General features: G+C 44.4%; 1 protein-coding gene across 2 annotated transcripts in view; it reads left to right on the top strand.

Annotated features, from left to right (window-relative positions):
* The first annotated feature begins 454 nt into the window (after window positions 1-454).
* SENP1 (SUMO specific peptidase 1) overlaps window positions 455-27,961 on the top strand; it is a 195,765-nt gene continuing 168,258 nt past the window's right edge. The window contains exon 1 of one of the 2 annotated variants that reach the window (XM_086966231.1): window positions 455-563. The gene's annotated coding sequence lies outside the window, so the exon portion shown is untranslated. The remainder of the gene's footprint in view (window positions 564-27,961) is intronic. The other variant, XM_086966241.1, reaches the window with a different exon arrangement.

The following is a 27,961-nucleotide window of genomic DNA, read 5'->3' as shown; positions in this document are numbered from 1 at the left end:
TTTCTCCGTTTCCCTCGCATTTACATTAGAATTGTTTTAGTTCATCATCCTGTACTCTACCTCTTTCCTATTCGTGTTGTGTATCTTGAACAAGTAACCTTTTTCTGTTGTTTCTTGAGAGTGTAGTCTGTCTTCTATTTTAGTAGTCGTGTCGTGCTTTGTTCCCTGAGACTAAACAGCAGGTGTTTCCATTATATACACCTTTTTTTGCTCGTGATCAGTAGCTTGCGGACAAAGCCGTGTTTTGAAGGTTCCTATTTGAAATGTTATCGTTTCTGTTTCATTTGTTAAGGTGTTCCCCTGTAGTAGCTTCCTTACAGTAACTATTTCGCTTGCTCACATGGGTCTCGTTTTCCGGTGTCTTCTCTCTCCAACTGCCTGCAGTCTCCGGCTTTACATGGTAGTCCTTCTTCTTTGTCTAGGGGTGTCTTTCTTCTCTGGCTCACACGCTTTTGACAGTCTCTCTTTTGTTTCCATGATGGCGCGGCCTACTGTACGGCAGTCGTTAGGTACCTTTGTGTTTTCCTGCAGCCGCCGCTGCCTAGAGAACCGAAAGTGAGGAGGTGAGTGAGCGGGGACTGTGAGCTTCCTGAACGCTGTCCTACGGGGCGCAGGGACATAGAAAAAACGTATATTCGTCCTGTGCGATACTCTAGTCCCCCTACTGAGCTGTCATGGTATCCTCCATCCTTACCTGCGTGTCTCCTCTTACTCAGTCGCTTCTGGTCTCTGTCTGCCGTGGTGGTCGGCAGGACTGACCTTCAGACTCCGAACCCCCCGCATCCCCGTAGCTTGTAGCTCATTTACATAGATTTGTACCCACAGTGCACTGGTGCAGGGACACCTCTTGGCGGACCAAAGCACCAAGTTCCCGATTTCTACTCTCCTGCTGCCAATGCCTCAAATCTCACTCCATTGGTGCCAATTGTTGTGTGCGTCATACAGAACATTACATGTTACATTTTGTAATAGCTTGCATGAACCGATAAATATATGTTATACACTTTGTTATTATATGCCTCCTGGACACTAACTGCTGTCACTTCTTCATGCACACGATACTCACCTTTCACTGACTGTGCACTTGAGAATTGTGAATCCTGTAATTGACCTTGCTCATATTGCATTTTTTTGTTTGGGGATCAATTTTATTGATTTTGTGAAGACCAACAAAAGAGAACAATTCCAGCTATTTGTACAATCACCAGTACAAAGCAAAGACAAGAGAGTATTACACCAGCATACACGAACTGACAGAAGGAGAAGATAGTACCGCACCCATCCCAGCCCTTGATCTTTTAATTTGAATGCTTGTCGTAGTATCTAGTTTTAATTGAACCTTTATAAACGGACACATATAATATATATAAAAAGTATACGATACATTGATTTATATCAATAATTGTTTCCTAGAATGTAACCTTTCGATGCTTCTCTCTCTCTTCCCCCCCCCCCCCCCCCCATTACAGAATAATGTGAGTATCCTGGAATGTATGAGTGGTCTCATTGTTTACTATATATCAATTTGAACATCCAGGAATTAACTTTGCGTTTACATGCTCGTCTAGATTTACTTCCCAATATTTTTCCTCAGTTGAACTATTCTCAATTCAATAAATCTTTATTCGGATATAAAATATCAATAAAAGCACAATTAAAATATCAGCATATAAAACAATAAATAAACAGGGACTTGTAATATAGAGCACAGTCGGCAATAAAGATACACATGTTATGAAAGACATTAGATATGTAAAACCACCACTTCTTCAAATCTTAAGGCTAGATTATTCCTAACAAGTAGCAGCATAATATGATAAAGTACAATTTGGCAGACCACAATTAACAGGTAAAATCAATTTGGGGGCAATCAAATAGCAGCATGGTATATCCGGGTGCAATCATATGTGGACGAATAGCAGCATAGTGTATTAAAGTGCAGTCAAATATAAACTATAATATAAAAAATCATAATTATACATGGCAACATTTTCTATGAAGCACCGCCCAAAATATAGGCTGGAGATTCACAACAAATAGCAGCAAGATGTTATTAAGTGGGATCAAATGGGTTTATAAGGTACTCATAGAAGCGTGTAAGTAAATGGGAGATAGCTGAGCTATAGTGTATTTACCAACAATCTGGCTGAGATTTATACATTGTTCAACCGTTCCCAATTTACTTTTAAATCCTAACTGGCACTTGTTTAAAATGTGTTCCTCCTCAGCCCATAATCTAATTTTATTAAACAGGATCATCCCAAGTATCTTAAGTGTGTTATCAATCAGGGAGATCAGTGTGTAGCAGCTAGGGTTGGATCAGTCCACTTTTTTAAAAATCGGAACAATAATGCTGGTAGACCATGTGCTAGGTAAAAAAGTATTTGTAAGATTATTAAAAACATTGAGTAAAACGGGCACCCAAAAGTCCGGTTTATGCTTGATGAGGTCGATGGGAAGCCCTTTCGGGGCCGGGGGCCTTGTTGACTAAACTTTGGTTAATTGCATCCTCGACTTCTGATACCGATATCTGAATCTTTGAAACAACGTGGGAATCAAAGGGATTCTCACTCTCAGTGGGGTCTGTATAGATTGTAGTAAAGTAGGCTTCCCAAGCTTCACTGCTTATGTTATAGCTTAAAGGAGTAAGTGTAAGGCTCATTGATCTCATGTCTTTAACTGCCGCCCAAAAAACATTTCTATTGGTGGCACTGATGGCACAAGCAAGCTTATGCCAGCGTTCTTTTAAAATCTCATCTTTACGCTGCCTCACCACTTGTTTACAATGTTGTCTTGGGGATCTAACGAGGGTTGCATCCCTAGGTACCGCTACAAGTGCCGCACAGAGCTCTTTATTTGCTTGTGAACATGCGTTGTTAAACCATCTAGGGTTCTGGTTATTGTTAAGTGCAGGCCGTGAGATCAGTCGTTTAACACCAGCACATAGATGGCCAAAAGCATTAATTACCTCTGGAATGGGATCGTTGGGCGATAAACAGATCTCAATAGGTGATGAGTAAGCTGTTATCATTTTAGAAAACAGTTTACCGTTATCAATACCCTACCAAATTACTCTCAAACTATCCGTTGAGAGCATTACATTTTTAGCTCCAGGCTCTTTAGTGAAAACAGGTCTTGAAGCACACCTAATTATAGAGGAGATAGGATTATGGTCGCCGTGCACAGTGTGTATGACCTCGGCTTTTAGTAAAATATCTTCTAACAAGGCAGAAATAAAAACAAAATCTATTGTCGAGGAGCAGCCACGACCTCTATATGTTGGAATAGGACAGCTGACGTTCTATTGTGCATCGGCAATATCCATCACATTCAGTAGATTGTGATTTGACAGATGATCTAACAATTCTTTCCCTCTTTTACATGTGTGTGCATCTAGAGTAGAAACAATAGCTAACTTGCTTGCCCTCGACATCCTGGCATTAAAGTTGCCACACAGACAAATTCCAGCCAAATTATAAAACGCAGTTTGATTTTGTAGAACAGAGGCAAAGTTAAACAAATTAATAAAATTCATATTTGGTGCAGTCAAAAAAATAATTATTATAAAAGTTAATGAAACAAATTGACGCCCCTCGTGTGTAAATCATTGCTTGTGGTAAGAGTTTTAATGCTACTGCCTGAGGAAAAATTAACCCAAATAGAAAGTCCACCTGATGGACACCTTGTTTGGGGGTAGGTACAATAATATTAAAACATACAAACCCCTCTAGGTATAATTCCCTTGTTGCCCATTAAGTTTCTTGGAAAATGAGGATATCATATTTTTCAACTATATTTACCCACTCTTCAGAACTTATTTTGGAAGATAAGCCAGAAATATTCCAGCTTAGCACATGCAGATTTAAGTCAGATGGTTCTGAGGTGTCATTTCCCATAGAATTGGGCATGGGTCTTGAGGGAATAAGCTCAGATGATATTCTATTAGGCTGTAGTCAATCCAAGCTGTCTAAGCCAGACAAAACGGAAAATGTATTATACGTCGTAAGCGGAGGGATGGCAAATGTGTTTGGCCCCAGGGTCGGTTTTTAGAAAAAACCCAGGGGTAATGACCAAATCAGAGTAGGAATAGTGCTGCTGAATTCCTGCATCGTTGGTATTGATCTCACTGGTGATGGGCGGTGAAAGTTAATGACAATGCAATCTCCCTGGATGCTCTTAGGTGATTGTCTAACCCACCCTATCCTGCGCATCATTATGATGTCACTGATATTTGCCTCCCTGAGCTCTTTGTGTTTAATAATCCAGTCAGCACTTTTATTTCTCAGTTGGTTCTAAGTCCGATTTTTTTTTAAATTAGGGGTGGGGGAACACCTGTTAGGACTAAGACACAGGGGCAAGCTGCTGGAGGTAAGCTAATAACTTCTTTGGTGGCCTCAGCAGACTCACTGACATTATTCTCAATAAAGGGTTTCGCGCTCTGGTTGTTACAGGCTAGAGTGGCATTATTTACAAGATTTGGGGTGGCTACCGGGCTGGCTGGGTGAACTGATGGGTGTGGACTTCTAATGATACTTGTTGTCAGTGATTTAATCTGTGCAGGTATGGGTTTAGATATAAAACATTCCTTGACTTTACAACATGTATCAGACACTGGTAGTACTAGTTGAGGGAGGGTGTGTAGTAGTTAGATTTTGTTGTTGCTAATTAGAGCTCGCAGCGCATGAGGGCTGTGATTTGATGATCTCCCCTTGTTGTGGGGTCGGTTTGGGGATGTTAGTATATACATTTGATTTGTTTGTTAGTGACTGCAAACAATCTAAGCGTTTCCAAAGAGCGGTAAAATTCTTATCAACAAGGGCTCTGATGCGCTCTTACACAGTGTCCACTATAATGTCAATTGAGGGAATCGCCAAGCCATAAGTTGATGGACCTGTAATGGACTCAGTCTGAGTGTGGATGACTTGATATTTCAGATGATGTCAAATCAACAGTGCCATTGGCGTTAGTAATTATCATATCCGCTGGGGTCACTGTGCCTTGAATCCAGGAGCTCAGGGCAGTACGTTGTTGTTTTAAATGAGGTGGTTGTTTTCTCTTGGAGCTCGTAGGTTTGGTCACTTTTCGCTTTTTTTTGCCCCAGTGATTACTGGGTTAGGAAAAACATTCATATTTGGTACAATATCTTTGTTACAGGTTGCTCCTGAAAAATCCTCTACAGCCCCAATACCCTCATTGCCCTGATTACTTTCCTTATTGCAGCCAGTATCCAAGACTTGTAAGTCCCTGAGGGTGGTAGCTGATGAATTCGGTGTCATGGGGGGGATAATAAAATCACCTTCAGAAGGAACAAGCTGAGGAGTTGCCAGGCCAAGGGACAAACTCCTCTCGGTTAGTTCAATCTCATTGGCAACGATATTAACTGCTCTTTCCAGCATACGATCTATGGAGGTTGAAGTGTGGGAGCTTGGTATGATGATACGTTTCCCCATAGAGTAGTGTTTCTGCACTCGTAACAACAGTACATATAACTCGCCACAATAGAGCTTGAGGGATGATGCTGATGGAGCCCAAAAACTAAAATTCTTTATAAATGATGACACAATCCACTATCACACTTACCAATCAATACCAGGCCCATAAACATAGAGAGTGAGGTGAATGGATACTATATGTTTGTTTAAGACATTCATAATAAACAAGACCAGCTTGTCATTTTAAAAAGTTTATTAAAACATATTTAAGAAAACTTTGGTTTGGAACTTTATTAAGCAAGCATTAGAAAATGTCATAAGAAAGTTTTATTCAGCATTTTATAAAGAGAGCTTAATTCAAGAAAATATTATTCATTAGCAGAAATAAGTGAAAAAAGAGCATTTCCAAAACCTAACTGTCTCTCTGACTCTACCCTCATCGCCTGGAAACAAAGTCTTTAAAAGTCACCTTTCCTTACGTGTATTCATCGGACAGCAGAACACATCCCTCTGGCATCAAGAAGCGAAAGCCTAGCCAAAAATCTGCTCCTTGTGCTAATTCTTATACCCTAAAACTACAGCTAAACTAACTAATTTCACATTCCAACAGCTGAATTCTGGCTCTCCATTGGCTGAATCACCTCACGCCACAGTAAACTGTGACATCTTCCACCACGAGATCAGGCTTTACACAGAGCCATTGTTCATGCACAGAATCCTGGCGACAGTTCCTTAGTCCGCTACATTTTGTAGCAAAAATGTTCAAGCAATATGAAATCTGTCACGTCTCTTCCTTTCAACCTTGAGCCTGTCTGTTCTGAGCTTTCCATGGCACATCCAAACCCACTCCACAGAGTTGACTTTAGCAGTTCATTTTTTAAAGTTTTCACAATAAAAGGCTTTTCTTCCACTTCAAAATAAAGTTGTCTCATGTGGCTTTCAACAACAGCAGGCCTTTTCTGCGCTGCTTCTGATTGCGTCACTGCGCCACTTTTAGCTTGCGTCACTTCCAGAAAAAATATTATTTAAACAAACACAAAAGAATAATTAATTCAGGTAAAACAAACCCTTCTGTACCACCCAGCCCTTGCTAATTATTAATTAACCCACTAATAAAAAGACATTTAGCACAAGCAAACATTTAAAGCAGCACATAAAATATTTACCATTCTTCATGTAATCCAGCCTTATGTTTCTGAAAGAGTAAAAAGATGATTAAATAATACACAGACAGACAAACACAACATAGGACATACATGTAAGCACATATAAAAGCACATGCCATGAATGATCTGCTGCATATTAATAGTGACAAAGACAATAGGACAAACATAACAAACAGGACAATATTAATAATGTGTTACAAAAACAGACTTGCAAATGCAACAAGAGCACATGTAATTAGTTTCCCGCGTGTTCATGTGTGGTGCAAACTTAATCTAGGTTGGATTAATCAAACAAATCATGCAAACGCTTATTAATATATTAATTCAAATTATGAGAGTATGACATCACGAGCTAGAATAAAATATTTTCTAAAGCTCGCTCTATCAATGCCTATCGGAAGGGTGGCCCAGCCCGGCCTCCTACGGTCTCTGACGAGCGCAGACAGGCCCACCCTTGGCCCAGGCACGTCCACGCACGTCCCGCGCTGCGGGAGAACAGCAGTAAATTTATCACACCTCCAGACGCGATTGCAGTGTCTGAGGCACAAGGGCTGCTGGGGTTTGCAGTTAGGCCGTTCCCCTCACGGCCAACGGTGGTCAAGGTTGGCCATTCCCCTCACAGCGGCTGCAATGTCCCAGTGCTTTTTTGGCTTGCCCAGAACTATTCTACTCAGAATACATAACGTAAAGGCATATATTGAAAATATAATAAAGAAGATTGGAACACATTTTCTCTTATATCGTCAATAGCTAACCAGAAGACCATGCTTTTTTTCAGCGCTTTGCTTACACTTCAGTATGCATCCACATTATACCTCTTCTGTTACTGCCAATCCATAAGTGTACATATTTGGAATGCATATGTGCCCCATTGATTCATTTATTTCGACACATGCCGTCACTGCTTCTTTAACCTAATGTGTCTTTTACATTTCCCGTATGCTTCAGTTTTGTGTCATGCTTCTTTCACGTAAAGCATATTACGAAATGCATTAACCTTGATACTGAACCAGTGTTGTCACAATTTTGTAGTCTGGTACTTTTACAAATTCACCACAGCACATGCAGAATACTATATGCTCTTGTTCCTGTGGGCAAGGTCAGCATGTGCCTTCATGTGTGGCACTACCCCTTGACTGAGGTGTTTGGAAGACAGTGTGTGATAGTTCAATTCAAACACAAGCTGTTCTTGGAACAGCGAATGTGGCAAGTTATTAAAAGCAATCACACGACTAAGTGCAGTGAATCCTAGAAAAAAAATTGTATGGTCAGCGTGAGCATCATAAGATTCAAAACAAAGAGAGCGCAACTCCATAGAGCCAAAGTTAATAGATCATGACTTAAAAATCAAATTTGAGAAATCTTGGGATTCCAACTATGGAACTTCTACCCAAATGGAAGGCAAGAACATGGCAATTCAACAGAGCTGCAGTGACTTAATATTAGAAATAGATATCTGAAATTGAGTTGATGGAAAGTGTTAGAATGGTGGCAAGTTTGGGGGTAATTGATTGACTTACAAGTGAGGATGGAGGAGATTTCTGAGATGTAGCGGAGTTTGTATCTAGTTTGTTGACCTAATAGCTGGTCTGACACACAAAACAATATTTATCTAATATATATTAATTTCCATTGGACACACTTTATCAATCACACAATAAACATACCATACATAAATAGTATAAACTCGCATTTTCTGTTAAGTATTCCATCCATTTTTAATTGGAACAAGTTATTCTGAAGCATGCACTCAGAGAATTATGGAGTAAGTACAAGACATCTTTCACTGAGTGAATTTTAACATGACATCTAAGTAAGGCAGCATTATCAATCCTTCAAAGCTCCAATTACATCATAGTGGGTAACTTCCTACGCCATTATTGGGTAACTACCACTGGGCATTTCATATCGAAATACTATGTTGTCTTTGGGCATACTGACTTAAGCTTTAACTGGATCTAAAATAGAAAACTGGGCAAATAAAAAGACCACAAAGTTCCTACACATCACAGCAAGGAGGAAGCTAATCAAATAGTTCTCGACTTGGCTATGGGCAGATTTTGACATGTATTCATATGAGATCTCACTCTCAAGTATATCATTCTTTTGTTTGCAAAACCATTGCAAGACCTATAACTTAACCAGCTGCTTGTAAATACATTTGGAGCTTTTTACTTTATTTTGATCGTTAGAGTTTTAGCCCACTCTATGACTGTGTGCATGAGCACTGTATCTGTTTTGCAGTTCTTTTTCACCAATGAACTACCATGCTAGGCTCTGCACACCTCCTAAAAACGGTAAGTTTGATTGTACTGCCAACAGCTAAAATGGTTAGACTTACATTATTTTGATCTGGGGAGAGAAAAAGGGAAATTCTTGAAAAAGTGTTGTTCACTCTTCATGAAGAAAGCCAGAATGAGATGGCAAATTTGGAGACAGGAGAATTCTTATTTTTTCTGATGTGAACCTTGACATCATAGGATTGCATTCTCACCTAGATAATAACACTGTCACTATTTTTTACAATTTATTTTACCCATATGAATACTTACATCTGCAATTTATGAAAAAATAATAAAAATTGTAAGTGCACAAAAACACTTTTGTGGTGTCTCCGCAGCAATTCTATGTAAATATACGAAAAGAACAGCAAGGGTGAGGGGGTGGCAGTGGGGAAGCAGATGGAAGGGCAGCAATAAAGAGTGGGCGGGGGTGACAAATTAAAAATGAAGCTTTTGGAAATGCAGCACACAAAAGAGAGCGTAACCGGGGTAGAGGAAAGAAGCACGTAAAGAGCTAGCACCGATAAGTCATGGGAGCATTGAAAAAACTACAGAAGAGAGAGAGCGAGCATCATGAGGGAAAGAGGAAAAGCAGAGCACAGGTGTGGGTATTTGACTTTGTGGTTTACAGAAGTATAAGAGTTGGAAAACGCATGCGCTCTGATGGAGTGCTTAGCCCCAAAAAATACAGTAGTTCCCTGAAAGTGCGCAGTGGAAGGACACCAGTCAAGAGGTCGGTTAAGAAGTTAGGCTCCATGGCAGGGATAACACACAAGATTGAAAAGGAAAGCTATCAAATAAGAAGCAAAGAAATTATTGACAACCAAACTAACCGATCGTAAGCAGTTTTCGGGCTTTAATCACTTTTTAAGTTATTATGCAAGCAAGTGGAAGCTGCCTGGTCGGGGAAACCTAAACATGACGAAAGGAGGAAGTCCCTCTGCCCCTTTGCTTGGTGCCAATATTTCTGGCTAAAACATAATTGAAAATGTTATTTGCTACAAGTGTTGATGTTGTGCAAACATTTTGTGTACACAATTGTTTGTTTTGATTGTGGTCAATAAAAAATTTAAAGAGGGGCACCAGAGAAGATGATTAAGTGACCATAACTGTTAGCAGTGTTTTTGCTGGGAGGCAAGATGGCGGTTGTGAATACGGTTGTGTGGGCTTGAGCTCCCGGAGGTCTCAGCCCCCCCCCCCCCCCCCCGCTCCACCTACCATGACCTAGGGGCAGCTGTGACCGGATTTGGATGTTCTGTGTTGGCTCCGAGGTGAAGGGCTGGCGGTGCTGGCATGTTGTGGGTCGCCTGTGGCACCTCCGTCTGGTTGTACTCTGACTCCTGGCACTGACGAGGTGGGCTTCAGGGTATGTGCTTGCCGTCCGGACTACTGAGGGGATGATGCTGGTGAAAAGACGGCTCAACGCGTAATCGAGCGCTGAGCTCAACGGCACTGTAATTCCCCCAAAGGCTGGGCGCGGAAGAGCATGCAACTACGCGGATATGCTTGACAGTACGGAGGGCAAGAAAGTGATACCAACTGTGGGGAAGGACGCTGCACGCACAGAGGGTGGTAAGAAGGCTGTCCCCGCATTATTTCTGGCTATGAAAGCAAAAAAAAAAAACCATTTCTGCCACATCCGCTTCCCTCATACCTGAGCTTAATCTAGAGGTACTTTGGGGATTGCTTGCTAGACTCAGTGGTTAATGAGGATGGGGCTTCGAGTGGCACCCCCCAAGGCTCGAAAGAAAAATGGGGAGACTGGGGAGTGTGGCGATAAAGATGCTGGGAAAAACACAGAAAGGACCGCAGCGGGGGATACTCCTCGAGGCTCAGCTAAGAAGGCACAGAAGGGCGAAAGTAACTCAAAACCTGGCCCTGGCAGTTCAGATATGGCAATAAGAAAGAAAAGGGACCAGCAGGACTTAAGGAAAGAGAATGACTCTGGCGATTTCCCCCCCGCCCCCCCCCCCCCTATTCAATGTCCGATCTCTCGGATACATCTGGGGATGAATCCGATTCAGACAAACATAAGGGAATCAACAGCCCAAAAATTGTGCGCAAGCAGGGGAATATGGGTCTGTGCACCGGCTATCACTCTGCCGGGAGTGCAGACTTCTTTCAATGGGACTATTCATTTATTAACTGAGACCGAGACAGCCAGTGGGCTGCAACCCAACTTTGAAACTGTTGAGAAACCTGAAGATATCTCTCTGGCTGTTATCTACCAGAGTATTATGGCCCACAGGGAGGAGACGTGCGCAGAGAGCCAGCGTACGCAAGGGGCCTGTCGTAAATTTCAGAATGCAGTCCGGAGAATTGCTAAGTCTTGCTCCCAGATAGCTGACCGGTTCAATGAGGCTGAGACCCGCATATCAAACTTGGAGGATGAACTTGCTGCTCAGAAAACAACAACTGAGACCCTGCGTTCTGCTAAGGATGACACCCTCTAAAAAATTGCTGACTTAGAAAATCGTCTGCGGCAGAGCAAACTTCGAGTACTGGACATTCCCGAGGAGTCCGAGGGGCAAGACCTACGATAATTTATCATTGAACTTTCCTCTGAAGATTTTCCCGGGTTTACCCAATGGGATTGGAGTCGCGAGATTCAGAGGGCACATAGATTTCCTTTTGCGTAACGCAATAGGCCGGGCAAGAGCTCCCCTAGACCAAGGGTGATTTTAATATCAGTTAATAACTATCTGGCAAGAGAAGCAGTGTATGACCTGGCACACGCAGACAGAAAGAAATCCGGGAAGGGGATTGAATTCTTTGGGTGCCCTGATTACTGCCCTCTCACTGTTAAGAAAAGATGGCAATTACGCCAACTCGTTGTACCATTTGATGATAAGGGAGCACAAGCCTTTTTGCTGAATCCAGCTAAACTCAAAATTATACACAATGAACATGTGTGGTTCTTTACAGCGGAATCAGCTGCTAAAGAGTATTTACAATCCCTATAAATCCTTACAAAGGCAGGGGAAAAAGGAAGGGCTAATGGATATTCTCTGTTGTTAGCTGACATTATGTGGAGCCCCTTTTTTTGCTATCTTGGCACTGATTGTATTATTATCTATACACATTTCGGTATTTGAGTTGATGTTGCGATATATGGTGGTGGGTGGTGAATATTTTTGTCGTTAAAAACGTGGGAGGGGGCTGGGGGGCGGGGAATGTGATGCTCCATCCAGCTCGGAGACCTTGTGTCTCCAAGCCTCTAGTTTGAGGATGGGTGGGGGTGGGACACTGCTCCGACTGGAACTGTGTGTTGGTGAGAAGGGGAGGGTCGTCGATGGGGGTTGGTGGGGGGTGGGGTTTGGCGGATGGAGGGGGGTTGTAGCAAAAATAATCCATGATGGTTTGATTAAGAGAAACATGAAATTCAATGGTTCTAGGCACACAGTAGATGAGCATAAAGATAAACGAAAGATAGATGGGGGATAGTGGTATAATTGGTGGCGTTTGGTTCTGCTCCTTGAATGTAAGTGGTTTGAACGGTTATAATAAAAGGCAACGTGTCGCGAATGAGTTACGGGCGCTGCAGACTGACCTGATATGTATATAGGAAACCCATATTCCATGGGCCAAAAGGAAATTATTGGCGGAATTAGGCCTGTCGGTTTTAGTTTGTACTGACCAATCCACCACTATAAGTGGGATAGCAATTTTGGTGAAGAATCATATACAAGGGACAGGAAGGGCATTGGCAGATAAACGAAGGAGATGGGCTATAGTGGAATGTAGGATTGGAGGCCAGATTTATACAATATGTGCCATATATGGGTCTAATTTTGATGAGGCCCTCATAATTGAAGGGTTAAATGTGGAATTAGCATTATGGCCCACTCCATTAATTGGATGCGATGACCTAAATATACATCTCGAGCCTGATGCGCTACAAGATAATAGTAAACCCTACAAAGGGAGGAAACCAAGGGTATTCAAGTCCCTACAGTCTTTATTGGTAGATCATGGATTTGTAGATGCCGGGGCTACTCAGAGAGGCATGGATCCAAGGTATAAACATAAGAAAAAAGAACAAGACGACCTGACCAGGGTCTAGCACAACCAAGACACAAGTGTAATCGATATTGCTCTGGTGCTGCACACTTCCTGTGCCCGTCGTCCCAGGGCACAATTCCGGTCCAACACTTTTAACAAAAAGGCGGAAGGCGCACTCTTTGGAATATAACAAAAAACAATCTTCTTAGTCCAAATAGTAATTTTCTTTATTTCGGTAATTATACCAAACAAATCACACAGTTAATGCGTTTTTGTTCCTTGTCGGAACTTCGTCAGGGCATGAACACAACTGCGTCCGATGAGCCAATAAAGTGATGTGTATGTATTGAGTCACGTGTGGATGCCTCCTGCTACAGTTTCCGATGAAAAATGGAAAAGGACTTGCCACAATTAGATCCAATTACGCGTAGAATATGTATGAAGGAGTGTATTTAATCAACCCCTTGCGGCGTAATTCATCAAACAGCCTAAAAGTGTTTCTGTGTATTCTGTGCAACTTTACCTCTGCTCGCACTCCGGCTGTGCCCCGGTTTCGATTTCGGCCATTTGGTTGTGGTGTTTACTTGTGGCCCGTGTCTCCTCCCCGCTCCCGCCTCCCTGCCGACCCTCCCACTCACTGGTAGAGTAAACTCCCCGTCCTCTCTCTCTCTCTGTGACCGTCTGGACCTGCTCCATAGAGGTCGCTCCCTCGCTCTCTGCCTAACCTACCTACGCCTTGAGCCTTGCTGATCTCATCGCCTGCCTGCCCTGACACAGCGCTGCCTGCCCTGACACAGCGCTGCCTGCCCTGACACAGCGCTGCCTGCCCTGATACAGCGCCTGAACTGCACATAGCGCCTGGTATCGTTAGGATCTCATTTTAATTATTAATCATTGGCCTTGCATTGCGGCGATTTTTAAAACAGCCTAAAAGTGTTTCTGTGTATTCTGTGCAACTTTACCTCTGCTCGCACTCCGGCTGTGCCCCGGTTTCGATTTCGGCCATTTGGTTGTGGTGTTTACTTGTGGCCTGTGTCTCCTCCCCGCTCCCGCCTCCCTGCCGACCCTCCCACGCTCCGCCCCCCTCCACTCTCCATTTAAGACAGATGTACCAACGCGCAGCGTCCACGCGCAGCGTCCACGCGCTGCGACCGCGCCGAAGGTGCGCCAAAGGTAAGCCCGTCTACGCCCGTCCGCGCCTGGACCGCGCTCAGCACCAAACCCCCTGGTCCCCGCATCACCCACCCCTCCCGCTTTACATACGACGCCTCCACCCTCTTAGCACTTAACCCCGGCCGACTCCCTAACTGCACCCAAGCAGCACCTGGACACACCCATGGACCCTTCACCTGCCACCCCTGTAAATTCACCTGCATCAAGTCCCACACCAAACCCACGAACACCAAACAGAGACCCGACACCAACCACCTTAAATGCATTCTTCTCAACACACGGTCGGTTCACAAACACGCCATCGACCTTTGGAATCTACTAGACACCTCTTCTCCGGACATCGCCTTCCTAACAGAAGCTTGGATGAATGCCTCTTCTGCTCCAGACATCACCATAGCCATCCCGGACGGCTACAAGATCATCCGTAAGGACCGCCCCATCCAGACAGGAGGAGGCATCGCCATCGTCCACAAGAACACCATACGCGTCTCAATTAGCTCAGAAGACAACCTCGCGATCGCCGAACACCTTCACTTCCAGATCCACGCCGACCCCAGGACCACACTCAGAGGCACCCTCCTCTACAGGCCACCAGGACCCCGTACAAAATTCAGCGACATCATCACTGACTTCATCACCCCACACGCCCTCCCCTCGGAAGAATACATTCTTCTGGGAGACCTCAATTTCCATCTGGAAAAGAGCAACGACAGCAACACTGCCACCCTTCTGGACAATCTCGCCAATCTCGGACTCAAACAACTTGTCAACATCCCCACTCATCGCACAGGACACACACTCGACCCTATCTTCACTTCCAGCAAGCACATCTCCTTCACTCACACCACACCCCTCCACTGGACGGACCACAGTTGCGTCCACTTCACTTACAACAAGACCACGATCCACAACCACCCTCAACCAACTTTGCGAAGAAATTGGAACAAAATGACCATCGACCAGATCTCCTCATCGCTTCTTCAAAAACCACCTGCCTATTCAACGAACCCTAACCAAGCCGCTATCAACCTCACACAATGGCTAACCCAAACTGCCGATAAACTAGCACCCCTGAAAAAACATCAAATCAAGCAAGGATGCAAGAACGCCCCCTGGTTCAACGATGACCTCAAGAAATCTAAGAAGCTATGTCGCTCCCTTGAAAAAGCTTGGAAAAAAGACCCAAACAATATCACCCAATCCGCCTTCAAAAACGCCACCCGCAAGCACCACCAACTAATCCGAACAGCCAAGAAATCATCACTCAAAGACCGACTAGACAACAACTCTCGCAACAGCAAGGAACTTTTCAACATCATCAAAGAATTCTCCAACCCCACCGCCAGCTCAAACGACATCACCCCCTCTCAAGTCCTCTGCGACTCCCTCGCCTCATTCTTCCATGACAAAATAGCCGACATTCATAACAGCTTTGACAACCAACCTGTAAACCAGTTCACCCCACTCACCTCCGAACTTGTACCTCCTCCGAACTACCTTCTCGACTGGAACCTAATCACCACAGAAGACACCATTCACCTGATGAACTCCATCCACTCAGGATCCCCGACAGACCCATGCCCCCATCACATCTTCAACAAAGCAAACTCCGTTATCGCACCCCATCTCCGAGACGTCATCAACTGCTCCTTCAACTCCGCCACATTCCCAGAAAGCTGGAAACACGCCGAACTCAGCGCCCTTCTGAAGAAACCTACAGCTGACCCCTCCGAACTCAAAAACTACCGCCCCATCTCGCTCCTTCCATTTCCTGCAAAAGTCATTGAGAAAGCCGTCAACAATCAACTCGCCGCCTTCCTCGAAACCAACAAATCACTTGACTCCTCACAATCTAGCTTCCGAGCCAAACACAGCACTGAAACCGCCCTCATCGCAGCAACAGATGACATTCGAACACTTCTGGACAACGGAGACACAGTCGCCCTCATTCTCCTTGACCTTTCTGCAGCCTTCGACACAGTCTGCCATAGCACCCTGATACAACGCCTTAGAAACATCGGAATTCAAGGAAAAGCATTGGACTGGATCATCTTGTTCCTCGCTGGAAGAACTCAGAGAGTCCGCCTCCCCCCTTTCAAGTCAAAGGCCTCCGAAGTCATCTGCGGCGTCCCGCAAGGATCATCACTCAGCCCCACCCTCTTCAACGTCTACATGAGCCCCCTCGCAACCATCGCACGGAAACACTACCTCAACATCATCTCCTACGCTGATGACACTCAGCTGATCCTCTCACTCACCAAAGACCCAACCACCGCCAAAACCAACCTACATGAAGGGATGAAAGAAGTAGCCGAGTGGATGCAGCACAGCCGTCTGAAACTGAACTCGGACAAAACGGAAGTCCTCATCCTAGGTACTTCCCCTTCCGCATGGGACGACTCTTGGTGGCCAACGGCCCTAGGAACAGCCCCCACACCAACAGACCACGCACGGAACCTGGGCTTCATCCTGGACTCCTCACTCTCGATGACAAGACAAGTCAACGCCGTCTCATCATCATGCTTCAATATCCTACGCATGCTCAAAAAAACATTTCGCTGGATCCCCACCGAAACAAGAAAAACGGTCACCCACGCTCTGATTACTAGCCGTCTAGACTACGGAAACACCCTTTACGCCGGTACGACAGCAAAACTGCAGAAAAAACTCCAACGCATCCAAAATGCTTCAGCCAGACTCATACTAGACATCCCTCGCAAAGACCACATCTCCGGTCACCTGAAAGACCTGCACTGGCTCCCCGTCAACAAAAGGATAACTTTCCGCCTCCTCACCCACGCACACAAAGCCCTCTACGAACTCGGACCGGATTGCCTCAACACGCGCCTTTCCTTCTACACCCCCACCCGCCAGCTGCGTTCGTCCAACCAAGCCCCGCCGCCGTCCCGCGCATCCACAAAGCCACCATGGGGGGAAGATCCTTCTCCTACTTAGCAGCCAAAACCTGGAATTCCCTCCCCACCCACCTCCGCCTCACTCAAAACCACCTAGCCTTCAGATAACAGCTTAAAACCTGGATATTCGATAAGTAAACCTCCCCCCCCCCCTCCCTCCTCAAGCGCCTTGAGACCCTCTGGGTATGTAGTGCGCTATATAAATTATGACTTGACTTGAAAGGATATTTAAGAAACAACGAAAAGGATGCGCTTTATATGGCTCCTGCTTGGTAATGATGGCTGACGGAAGTATTATATCCAAGAATGCATACAAAACGGAGCAAGGGAAGCGCTTATCACAGCTCCTGTGTGGCAATGTAGGCTTAGTCCAAAACAAAAACTCCCAGCATAGTTCCAGGGAGATGGATCCAGGGTATACTTTTTACTCTTATCCACATAAGAAACTAGTAAGACTTGATTACTTTTTTCTATCGGGTCTTCTACTCTCGGGAGCCCAAATACACGTGTAACCATGGGTGTCCTCAGACCATGGACCCTTAGTGTTAAATCTTTGTATGTCTAGGACTGGAATTAAGCTGCACTCTTTTTCGTTCGATAGGAAGCTATTATTGGAGGCAAGATGGCAGCCAGCACTCGGGCCGTGTGAGCTGGTGTCGGCGTTCTCTCCCCACCTAGCCGCTGCCAATACCTATGCTGAGCACGCGAGGCTCCGACTAAGCACGTATAACCTGGCTTACGGAGGATGTTCTGATGCCTCTGCGCTTATGGTCTCGACTTTCCGCACAGAGTTTTGCCAGCGCGCTGTTTCTCTGGTGGGCGCCTTGCCGCACTGTATTGTGCTCAACGAAAACAGTCGGGCAAGATTGCCCAATCTCTTACCAGCGGCAAGATGCCCCCAAAAAACCAATTAATGACCCTACCGCGAGCCGTAGCTAAAACCGGAGCGGTACCAGCGGCTACTCCAGCTTCAGCGTTAGCCCCAGCTCGTTCTATGCCACCACCTACAGCACCAGCCAGTGACATTTCGAAAAAGGCTGTGACTGCGAAAACGACAGCCTCTGACATCCCCGGTTTCAGCAATAAGACTCTGGTTGGATCATCTGCTAAAGACGCCCAGAGCCCTGCTGCTGCTTCTATGGCCATCACCGAGCATGCTGTCCCTGGCTTAGCATCGACAACAGGTACAGCTGGTTAGGCAATGATTGTTGCTAACTCTTCTTCTCCTATGGCTGGGGTCAAAAACATTGTTGGGGATAAACTGCCAATTCTAACTGCCCAAACTGAGAAACTACAGTCTTCAGACACACTCCCTGAGGCCACTACAGATACTGGTCCTAAACTGGGGGGGGGGTTCCCTTATTCCAGCTTCTCCATCACCGGAACTACGGTTCCAGCCTTGTGTGGGGGGTGGATGCCCAAAGGGGGGGGTGGGGGGCACTCAGGAGGGAGGGGGGGTGGCACTCAGGAGGGAGGGGGGTGGTTGGGGGAAGGTGGGTCTGGGCTTGGGGCGCATTAAAAAATCAAGCTTGAGAAATACTTTCTTATATCAAGGCAATCATGGATTAAATCAGACCATATCTAAAATTGTGTATTTTATTATAGTTGGTGATGGCATTGGGTAAATTATCTATAGCCTCTTGGAATGTGTAGGAGCTAAACAATGGTAAGAAGGGAGCTCTATTGGCACGGATCATACAAACTTTGCATTTAAAGGTATGATTACAGGAAACTCATGTCCCTTGGAGCAATAGGGAATGTCTCAAAGTCCCTGGGTTTGAGTTGGTAGCCTGCTCACGTCAGTCCTCTATGATAAGAGGGGTAGCTATCCTACTGAAGTGTGGTGTATGTTCCTGTCTGAGAACCAGTCAAGACTCGGGGGGGGGGGGTGGGGGGGCAGGTGGGCTATTTCAGAGCTTCTGATTAACGGCTCAGCTTTGACGGTCTGTACCGTGTACAATTCAAAATTGGATGACCCAGCAGTTTTAGATTATTTAAATGTAGAACTGTCCCTCTGGCCCCAGCCTATTTGTTTTTGTGGGGACTTTAATATTAATTTACCAGCCAACTTTAATATTGTTGGAGGGCAGAATTATGTGGGTCATAAACCCAGAGTTTATAGAGCTTTGCAAGGTCTGGTGCAAGAACATCTTATGAGTGACCTATGGTTTAATTATTGTAGCAAGATAGATGGCTCCACGTATATTTCTGCCCCCCTTATAGGAAAATGGTCCGGTTGGACTACTTTTTTGTTTCAGACCAAATGGTTGGCACTGCATCAATCACTATCTCCCCTAGAATTATCTCGGATCACAATCTTCTGATTATCAACTGTATGATGACGGGCGCTGCTAGACCACCTAGACTATAGACGTTTGAAAGAAAGCTATTGGCAGAACCAACTTATGTAGGTCATATGAAACCCTGGTTAATAGAATTTTTGAATATTAATAGGGGTTCTGCTCCCAGTAACATAGTCTGGGACTCACTTAAGGCCGCAGTCCTCGGCGAGACTAAAACCTTTTCCTTTTTTCGCCAGAAGCAAATTCAAGATCAAATAAGGGGGCGAATGGAGGAATTGCGTTGCGCAGAGGTTCAGTTGACTAACCTGATTAGAGAGGGCGGTGATCTACTCCTTAGTCAGTCGCGTGTTGCCCGAATAAAGGCTTCACTGCTGGAGTTCTTTGGCCAGAATCTTGCGTCCAAGTGCTTGCAGTATCGCTCAATGATGTTTGAGTACGGCGAAAGATCTGGCCGGGTCCTTGCCAAACAACTCAAGCAGCGTGGCCTAGCTAACCGTATTAGCAGAATTCAGGGTTCTCAGGGGGTTGTCCCGGATACCCCGGTAGGAGTGGTCTCAGTTTTTTCAGATTTTTATCAGTCTTTGTATACTGAGGAAGTTAGTGATCAAGTAGCTGACCTTGGGTTTAGTGCCTATATAGAGGGGCTCACTACCTTGAAAATTTCATACTATAATAACGAGGTTTATTCTGAGCCTATTACATGTAAAGAGCTAGAGATGGCGCTAAACTCTTTGGCTAGCGGGAAGGCAGCTGGTCCCGATTCCATCACTCTGGAATGTTATACCACATTCCGGGCTGAGATCCAGGAGCACCTTTTAGTAATTCTTAGGGAAGCTCAGCTTGGTACGATCCCAGATTCCTGGAGTTTAACAACGATCATCCTGTTTAAAAAAAAAAAAAAAGGTAAGCCTGAGCTAGATCCCGCCTCATTTAGCCCGATTTCATTAATTAACACTCATTGCAAAATCTTCTCTCAAATCTTGGCTTGTAGATTAGCATCTGTAGTTTCCCCGTTGGTATCTATCCGCTAACATAGATTCATCCCTGGAAGGGACACTGCGGACCATGTCTGCCGTGTCATAGCTTTCCTTGACTGGGCCCAAGCCACTCGGTCTCCGCTTGGAGCAATCCTGCTAGACGCGGAAAAGGCGTTTGACAGGTTTGCTTGGGGTTTCTTGTGGAGGGTTTTGCATTGGAAGGGGTTTTCCCCAAATTTTATTCATGCCCACAGTCACTGTATATAGCCCCCCAAGCAACCCTGTCAATCTCAGGGGTTATCTCAAAACCTTTTGATATTGGCAAGGGCACATGGCAGCGCTGTCCCTGCTCGCCCCTACTATTTGCCTTGTATATCGACCTCTTTATTAGTAAGATAGAGCTTTCCCATAACATCCACCCGGTTAATACGGTCGATTTCAAAGCGCTGGCATACGCTGATGATATTGTGGTTCTCACTAGCAATGTGTCCCTCTCTTTTACAGCAATTAAGACCTTGGCGGTAGCCTTTGGACAACTTTCAGGCTATAAACTTAATGTCCAAAAAACTCAGGTTATTCAGTCATCGGCCATGGGAATGTCTGATGCTCCAGTCGTGCAAAGTGCTATGTATTTGGGTATTAAGATCACCACTGCAGTCGAGCAACTACCGGAAATGAATATTTTGCCCATTATAGATACTGTGAACTCTACTTTGCAAAGGCTTGATAACCTTAATTTGGCAGGAGGAATATACTAAAGATGTTAGTCTTGCCAAAATTTTTATATATCTTTAGGATTATACCCCTGGAATTTGTCCAATCTAGTCTTTCTAGTGCGCAAAGATGCTGCAATCGGTTCCTGTGGAGTTATCATTCTCCGCGTAGGGCTGCCAAATGGATGTGTCTTCCACTAGATAGCGGTGGGTGGTCAGTCCCTAATTTATTGCTTTATAACTGGGCCGCTCTCGTACAGCATCTGGCTGTCCCACTTTTTGCTGCACGAGCTTCACTTCCACCAGCATGTAGTCCTTCTATTTTTGAGATTGTCCTAGGGGCAGGTGCCAATGGGACTCTTCTCTCAGTTCTAGAACCCAGCTACTATTAAAAAAAACAAAGTTCAAGGTTATTCTAGCAATGTTCTCAGTCTGGAGGAAGGTGCGCCGAAATTGTTCCATCCCTAACATAAATTTTTATACACCCTTGACTGCGGCTAGGCTTTTGCCATCTATCTTTCAAGATTCAGTTACATTCAGGTGGAGCTCTTTGGGTATTAATGTATTGGGTGATCTATCTCATGATGGTAGTGTAGCTTCTTTTTCATTTATAAAAGACAAGTATGGATTGGATACTCATGAATTTTTCAAGTATCTTCAGGTACGCAGTTACCTAACTCAGCTTCTTCATAATGCTCCAACTGCGTAATCTAGAAGTTCACTTATGGACTTGATCTTAAGGAGGGCTCGCATTGGTGATCTTTATCAAAATTTAATATAGGCCCTTCCGGACGACCTCGATGTACAGAACGCAAAATTAGAAGCTAAGTTAGGGAAGGATGGTTTGGATGTTGTTCATGCATTAGAACTCTCTAACTCCGTGTTAATTTCAGGGAGCCTACTCTCTCAAAGCTATTTGGCCCTATTTGACTTGTATTTCACCTCCACTAAAATATCGAAATGGGGAGGTACCTCTGTCCATGGGTGTCCAAGATGTGGTCTTTTGGCAGCTGACGATATACACATGTTTTTTTCGTGTGTTAAGCTAGACTCATTTTTACAAGATGTTCAGTCATTTATTAATACGTCTCTTAAGCTTCCGGCGGTATTATCTGCTGGGTTGGTCATTATGGGGTGTGAGTCAGATTTCTGTGGATAGGTCCTCCCATGAGGCAGCGCTTCTGTGTATTTTTATGTCGTTAATTCGATTATGTATAACTTTGGAATGGATCAACCCGGTCCCGCCTACTTTTCTAAATTGGAAGGCAAGGATATTAGCCCTCTATAACTTAGAATCAGCAGTGTTTTTGAGAGGGGATAAGAGGCGGCGGGAAAAGGGTTTGAAAATCTGGGGGCCTTTTAGGCTTTGGTTGAATAATTAATTGTGTGTAGTGCTATTATTGTTACTTGGTTTCTGTTGTCTGTATACTCTTTCTTTTGATTATCGTACACCAATTTTCCCCAATGCATCTCTCTAATTTTCTGCTTTATGCATTTCGAATTTAATGTTTACAATGATGTGAAATAGGATTCTGTTATGTTTGCCTGGATTAAATCACCGGTTATTGTATTTTCTCTGAGTATTATCAAGCTGAATAAAAACAAAAAAAAGGAAGCTATTATTGGATGAAAGGTATGTCGCACACATGCAGATATGGGTTGAGTAATTTTTTTCTATTAACCCCAACACAGCAGGGACTGGGTGTGTATGGGATGCTTTTAATGCAGTTTTAGGGTGGGGGGGGGGAACCCTTAGCTTCGGCCTTTATAAGCAAAAGCGAGTGGTATTACAGGAATTATATGCTTGTCTTACGGTTACTGAAGAAAAGTTAATGCAGGGCATACATGCGGGCCAGGAGATTGCAGCCCTCTAAACGGAAGTAGCCCGGGGCAAAGCCAAAATAAATCTATATTGGAACAAAGAGATAGCTAAGAAATATTCTATTAACAGGAAACTAAATTGAGTATGGGGAGGCAACTGTAAGCTGTTTAGCACAAAGGGTAAGATCTAAAGAAGCGGCTCAGAGGATTAGCTCAGTGGTAGATTCTAGGGGCAACATAGTAGAAACCGATGTTGGGCTTTTAAAGGGGTTTCATGATTTTTATGGGGTACTTTATACCAGTGAGGGTTATGATTCACATGCTGGGGAATCCCTGTTACAGAACTGTTGTAATCACCTGGACACGCAAGACGCAGAACTGCTAGAAGCCCCTATTACTATGGAGGAGCTGAAAGAGCTATCAATAGCTTAGCTATGTGCAAAGCGGCAGGGCCCGACAAACTCCCATTGGAAGTCTATAAGACTTTCTTTGGAGTATTAAAGACCAATATGTTAGTCACCTTTCAACCGGCCCAAGCCGGAGCTGCCCCCCTAACAGGTGATGAGGCCAGCATTATTGTGTTCAAGAAAAAAGACAAACCGGCTGATCAACCTGGCTCATATCGGCCGATATCGCTTTTAAATTCAGATTGTAAAATCTATGCTAAGATGTTAGTGACCCGGTTGGCTTAAGTAATAACCCTGTTTGTGTCAATGCGACAACATGGGTTTATCCCCAAGAGGGGTACAACCAATCATATCAACAGCGTTGTAACCATGCTAGAAATAGCTAGCTCTACGGGCAGTGAACTCAGCTTGATACTACTAGGCGCCGAAAAGGCATTCAACCCGGTCGCTTGGGAATTCTTATGGGCACTGTTGCTTTGTATAGGCTTTAAACAGAACTTTATTACTGCTATACAAGTTTTGTATTGTCGTCTATCAGCTAAAGACTGCATCATGGCCTTAAATCAAACCAGTACACATCTCTCGGGGAACAAGGCAAGGATGTCCCTGCTCTCCCTTGTTGTTTTCTTAGTATATAGACCCGTTTAAAAAAATGTTAGAACAAAGTGCAAGGATTGAGTCGGTGATGTGTAGGTAGGAGCATTACCGTGTACTTGCGCATGCAGATGATGTTGCAGTGGTAACTCCGAATCCCACTACGGCAATGCCAGTAATTGAAGAGTTGGCGTTTGAGTTTGTATCTTGAGGCAGCCCCAAACTCTATGTGGCAAAGACATACATTTTATGCTCTAACATTGCTGCATTTGTTTACCAGCGGGTTGTGAGTGAGGTAACTATCTAGGGGTCCTGCTTAAAATCACTGGTTGAGGTTAATTGGTGTAACATCTTAAATGACGTGCGGAAGCAATTGGACTGGTGTGAGTGTTTACATCTTTCACTTGTGGGACACCGTAATTTCCTCAAAATGTAGATACTACCCAAAATGTTATACGTTTTTAGAACTGTTCCGCTGGAAACCCCGTGCTCAACTTGTAGTATTACAGTCAATCTGTGCCTGATTCCTTTGGGCCCAGGGTAAACCCCGCAGAGCTATGCGCTATATGACCCTCCCTGTGAGAAGGGAGGCTGGGCTGTTCCTGATTTCACCTTATATCATTATGTATGTATTCTGCAACACATGAATATTCTATTAACAGATGCAGAACCAGTTAGCACTGCTGAATCCCCATCGATACATCAAATGCTACTGGGCAGTGATGCCAAAAAATTGACTTTTTTAATGTGGAGCCAAGTTATTATAAGAAAACCAGGTTTAAGGTTTTAAACACTGCCTATAAGGTGTGGAAAGCGGTGCGAAAGTATTATGGATTAGAGAGGATATCTCGGTACACCCCTCTCACAGCTACAACACTCCTTTCACTGATAATCTGGGATAGGATCATAGATAGTTGGCGGACCAAAGGGATTAATTATTTGGGAGATCTTTATGCCAACGCGGGAGTAATGTCTTTTGAAATGTTAAAAGACAAATTTAATTTTAACAGGTTCGAGTTTTTTAAATATCTACAAGTGCTTGACTATTCAGGAAAACATCTGTTGAATATTGGAGTAGACCCTATTATCGAAGCTGTGAGAAAGAATGCACGCAGTCCTACTACCTGTCTGTATGTATCGCAAAATGCTTTTTTTTAAGTCTTCCTACTGTTTTTTTAACCATTAGTCTAATGTATTGTAAATTATTGTAACTATCATGGATTAATAAAAAAAAAATCGAAAACACGGTGCAGTTTTTAAAACAGAGTTCCCTAAAGAGCTTTGAAAAACTTGTGATGATGATCCTGAAACCCAAAATGTATCAGGACGTAAACACCACCCTAGATTTTGTATATTTCAGGGGTGTGGAATTTAATCAAATATCCACTTGTCCATGGGGCAGGGTGCTTCATAAATCTACTTGTCCTGTACCAAAATCCACTTGTCCCCTTGGTGCCATGTAGTGAGACGACAAATTATGCCAGCAATCTCATTATATAAGAGCTCTGCTATAGCATCTCCGATTATGCCAGAGCTCATACCATGGTAGTGTTTGAATACTTGCAATACCCTTATGTTGCCACGTTTCCGCAGATCTACATACTGGTGCTGAAGGTAGTGGTAAGCAATAGTTCCAGGGTTAGAATGCCCTTTTGAGTCTGTGCAAATCTACTAACTTGCAGTGCCCTTCCCTGAGTTCAACAACTCTTCCCTAATCTTTCACCATACTGAGAAATGTTGGACATGTACTGACAATGCCAGACACGAACCTTCTTCCAGAGTTGGGTAAAAAAGTGGGTGGAGGGAAAGTGAACTTGCAAACATTCTCATGAGCAAATCTATTCATGCATATTTGCTCATGCTAAAATGCAGGTCACAGATATTTTCTAGGGGTACTATTACTTGTCCTACTTCAGTGAGTTCTTGGGAATTCACGAAAGCCGCACTTAACGCAAGGACATATATCATGGGTGCAACTTTGAGACTTTCTTTAATAATTGGCCCCTAATTTTGTCTGGTAAGGACCATGACCTTTTGCATTTATCAAAATTCTGTCTCTTTCTGTATCGGCTGACTTCACTTTGAGTGACCACATTCTCCTATTTCACAAGGAGCGTATCGACACAAACTATTTTTGTTCAGTGCCAGTAACTACTGTGGTTGTGTGTGCTTGTTGAGACCAAAAACTATTTTTGCGTTTGCCAATGCTTGTTGTAATGGTGAGGGCCCGGCAGCTCCCACACCAATAAGGTTTTACAAAAACCATGCCAAAACAATTCACACATTGAGAAAACAAAAAAAACTGATCACCAATTTCAAAACCTACTGGCCTTGCTGATGCTTGTCTATTTGTGTTTCCAATAATCTTATTGAAACTGGTTACACTGATTTTACTTAATGAATATTTTTAGGAAATGCTAGCCTACATCAACACATGTTACTAAATGATGCTGCAAAGAAATGGTACCTGAAATTTTACCGTAGTTTAATCAATCTTGCTTTTTAGCTTCTGCAAATAATTGCATCAAATCAGAACACATTCTGGGAGCATTATACATAGCCGCATATTGCTTAACTTTGAAAACGTGTGTACACATTTGTGCACTGGAAACACTGTCAGTGCAGTCAGAGCTTACATTTATTTAGAGCGCTCACCCTAATAATAAATGCTTTCAATTAATGAACCATAAATACAAGTTTGAACACCATAAACATATGGACAAAAATATTAGCTTAACTGCAGGCAGTGCCCTTCTCTAAACCATAATGTGGTACTGCAAACTGGCAGCCAAAGGGTTTGTGCTGCAAAGGGTTGGGCCTACTTGTCCCAAGGACAAAATACACATGAAAACTTGTTGCTCTTGACCCCTAAAATATGTCCCGGGTGTCCGGCTATAGGAATTCCACATTCCTGCGTTTCTTCCTTTCGGAATTATAGTCTAAGAATCTGTGCTAAGTAACTAGCAGGCAAAACTGAAGAATCTCTTAAAACATCTGACTGCTTTCCTGCATCCAAGGAAGCACACTGATTACATGTTATCTGATAGACTTCTAGCTGCAGATTCCTTATCTTAGAATTTCCCTGGCGTCGGGCTGAATCCGGAAACCTTTGCGTGAGCAGTACCCCTTGCACGCGACGTCGGGTGGCTTCTTTCGCCTCCGTGTGATGTTGGCGTGTTAACATCAGTTATGACGTTGAGGTCACCTATGTAGGCGCCACTCAGGCGTGTGGACGTCCGTTCTTTTCTTTCTGTGCCGATCCTAGAAGACCTACATATGGGAAGAGCTACCCTTCTGCTGCTTATTGACAGGTAAGGAGCATCAACGCTCTAGGCATGGTTCTGCCGAGCCAGGGTCGTCTTCGCGCCGCCCTCCTTTTGCAGGAGCCAAAGCTAATCCTATTCAAATTAGAGTTTTACGAGGCTATGGCCGCATATTTGAGCAGGCTGACGCCTTTGGGCCCTGAGTGGTCGGGAGGGGGTCCTTCAGATTCAATGCCGTTGGGGCCTCAGGGATCCGATTCCAGTTCCGGGATGATTCTGGTCGTGCCAATGTGACCTTCCCCGGCATCAGACCCAAAGTAGGTGCCCACCGGTGGTTGCAGCCCCATCCTTATCCCCGACGACATAGAGTTGGATCCGCATCGCTCGAAGCCGATTCCGGCGCCAGTAGAACCCAGAGGTTTTATTTTGTCGCCTGAGCATTTTCATGATGTTTGAGGCATGGGAGAGGAGTGGGAGGGGTCTATGGACCCTATAGAACACCAGGTTCTGTCTGCAGAGCAGATGGACTGGTATGAGGTACTTGGGGAAGCCAGATGACTGGACAGATCCCCAGATGCTGGTATGGTCTCTCCGCCAACAGGGCTATGGAGGAGCGGGCTTCTTATGCCATGGTGGTAAGGAGGGCAGCTGAGGTTCCTTGGACTGGATTTGCCCTCTTTGCAGGTCAGGACTAATCTCATGACAGAAGTGCTTCAGTCTGGGGCATCCACCTCTGAACCCCTGTTGCTCTTCAATGAGGCTCTTAGTGATGTCTTACTAGGCACGTCGTCAAAGCTTAGCACATAGGCTCTGTGAATACGATAATTGCACACCGCCATCGCCCAGCTCCGGGCGACCCAAAGTACCACCATGAAAGCTTGGTGGTTCAGGCTTCTACCTCCCTGGGTGCCTT

Source organism: Lissotriton vulgaris, chromosome 1_1 (assembly GCF_964263255.1).
Source record: "Lissotriton vulgaris chromosome 1_1, aLisVul1.2, whole genome shotgun sequence".
NCBI lineage: Eukaryota > Metazoa > Chordata > Amphibia > Caudata > Salamandridae > Lissotriton > Lissotriton vulgaris.
This window is presented reverse-complemented; position numbering and strand designations above follow the sequence as displayed.